General features: G+C 40.8%; 1 pseudogene; it reads left to right on the forward strand.

Annotated features, from left to right (window-relative positions):
- The first annotated feature begins 985 nt into the window (after nucleotides 1–985).
- Nucleotides 986–2,334, forward strand: LOC109263970 (SWI/SNF-related matrix-associated actin-dependent regulator of chromatin subfamily E member 1-like; annotated as a pseudogene).
- The last annotated feature ends 249 nt before the right edge of the window (nucleotides 2,335–2,583 follow it).

The raw sequence follows: 2,583 nt of genomic DNA on the forward strand, positions 1-2,583 counted from the left end.
TTGAGAGATCAATTCTGGAAGTAACTGTGATCAGCAGGAGAGCAGCTTAAGCATGAGAACTTGAAAATCCTTCATCTTGGCAAGGGAAAAGGTCAATGGCTTTAAGTTTAGACAGATTTGGGGTCAAATTTAGTCTCTACCATTTACTATAAATAAAATGGAAGTCATTTCGCATCTCCTCTAAGCCTCTGTTCATCCAAAATATTAGAATAATCATATGTACCTTATTATAAACATTGAATTCGTCTTATTGAAAAACAGTGGAGGTCATGAGACTGGCTTGCCTGAGAGCTCTCACAGGTTAGGTGAAAAAGTATAAGATCAGATAGAGAGTAGAGGGTAGTGGCTAACCACTTGATGCTGGAGTCAGTCTTTCCAGGTTCCATTGATTCCTGGTTCTATCACCTACAAAATGGACCTTTGACAATTTACTTCATCTCTCATCTGCAAAATGGTAATTTCAGTACTTCTGCTTCCTATGGCTATGGATTGAGTGACTTAATAAGAGTGAACATTTAGAAAGGATTTTAGAGTGTTTTAAACATTCATTTTTAGGATGTGTACCTGTCTCTCTTTTGCTACTTCTCAGGAACAAAGAAGTTCTGCATTTAACTGCTCCTGCCTCTTCTTGGCCTGATTAATCACTTTTCTATATATTACATTCTACCTCTTTATCTTTTCCATTGCCACTGATACAGGCTGAAATCTATCTAGCCTTAAATGATATATATATATATATGTGTGTATATATATATATATATATACATATATATATGTATGTATATGTGTGTATATATATATATGTATGTATATGTGTGTATATATATATATGTGTGTGTATATATATGTGTGTGTGTGTATATATATATATATATATATATATATATATCCCTTTTCAAGGTCAATGTACTACCCAACTACCACCCTGAATTCTCATCTTTAGGGCTCAACTTAAGAAACTTCTTCATGATCACAAGGGAAATGAGGCTGGAGCTGTGGGCACTTTTTCTGTCCATGGTGTCTCAGATTCATTCTTAAGGAACTGAGAACTTAATCTCCCAAAATGTCAAAAAGGCCATCATATGCCCCACTACCTACCCCAGCTACTTCAACACACATGCCCAGTAGGCCAGGGTTTGTGGGATGCAATCCATACAGTCACCTCCCCTACAACAACTGCAGGCCTGGAGGGAACCCAGGCACCAATGCCAGGCCATGGCATCCTCTGGTATTACAACTCCAAACTGTCAAAGCCACCAGATAAACCACTGATGGCCTATGTGAGGTACAGCAGAAAGGTCTGGGACCGAGGAAAATCTTTCAACCATGATCTAAAGTTCAGAGGAGATTGGCCAAGGTTATTAGTGGCATGTGGAGAGATCTCTGATGAAGAAAAACAAGAATATATAGACAATACAAAGCAGAAAAAGGTAGAATACAATGAATCTGTGAAGGCCTATCATATTTCCCCCCAATACACTGCTTACATAAATGTACAAGGTTGTAAAGAAGCTTCTTTAGAGAAAGAAAGTCAACAGAGACAGTCTTGCATGGCGAAAGGAGAACCTTACATGAGTATTCAGCCTGCCAAAGATCCAGAAAATCGAGATGATGGCTTTTCAGGGAAGTATACAGCCACTGTCCATTTCCAAAGAAACCACTGTCTCATCTGTGAAATCCTTAGTGAGAGTGTGGTGTTTGATCAGTTGTCACGACAAATAGAATGCACGTTCTCAAATGAAAGGCCCAGTCCTTAATGGCTCATCAGCAAACACCAGAAGATGAACTTCAAATAGAGGAGCGGCACCAAGAAGAGAAGAGGAAATTCCTGGAAAGCAGAGATTCATTTAACAATGAACTTAAAAGCTTGTGTGATTTCAAAGTAGTAGTGGATATGGGGAAAAATGCTCCTGAAATTGCACAGGCAGAGGAACACACTCACAAAAGGCAGGAGGAAAGGGAGAAAGAGGCCACAGAACAAGCTGAAGGCAGTCAGAGTAGCATGGTTCCTGAGGAAGAGCAAGCTGCCAGGAAGACTGACGTAAAGAGAGATGACGAGAGCTTCCAAATGGAGACAGAGAAGACATGTCTTGAACAAGGGACAGAAAGCCAACAGAAGGTGAAGGCACATCTACTCCTGAGGACAAGGAGAGTAGGCAGCAGGGAGTGGACAGTATGACTGAGGAAGGGGCCAGTGATGGTGACACTGACTCAGAGAGCAATAATGCAACAGGGGAGGAACCACCAACAGACTCCCCCTGGAAGATGAGAGGAGAGAGTACATGTTGCCTTGTTCTATGTGTTCTAAATACTTCTTTAGGGGCACGTGGGTGACTCAGTCTGTTAAATGTCCTACTTCGGCTCAGGTCATGATCTCATGGTTCATGAGTTTGAGCCCTGCATCAGGCCCTGTGCTGACAGCTCAGAGCCTAGAGTCGGCTTCAGATTCTGTGTCCCCCTTTATCTCTGCCCCTCCTCTGCTCATGCTGTCTCTCTCTGTCTCTCAAAATTAAATAAAAATGTTAAAAAAATAAATAATTTGTTAAATGGGGGGAAAAAAGAAATTTCTTCATCACGGTCTCA

Source organism: Panthera pardus, unplaced genomic scaffold (genome assembly GCF_024362965.1).
Source record: "Panthera pardus isolate Hobbes unplaced genomic scaffold, ASM2436296v1 HiC_scaffold_1, whole genome shotgun sequence".
In the NCBI taxonomy this organism is placed as follows: domain Eukaryota; kingdom Metazoa; phylum Chordata; class Mammalia; order Carnivora; family Felidae; genus Panthera; species Panthera pardus.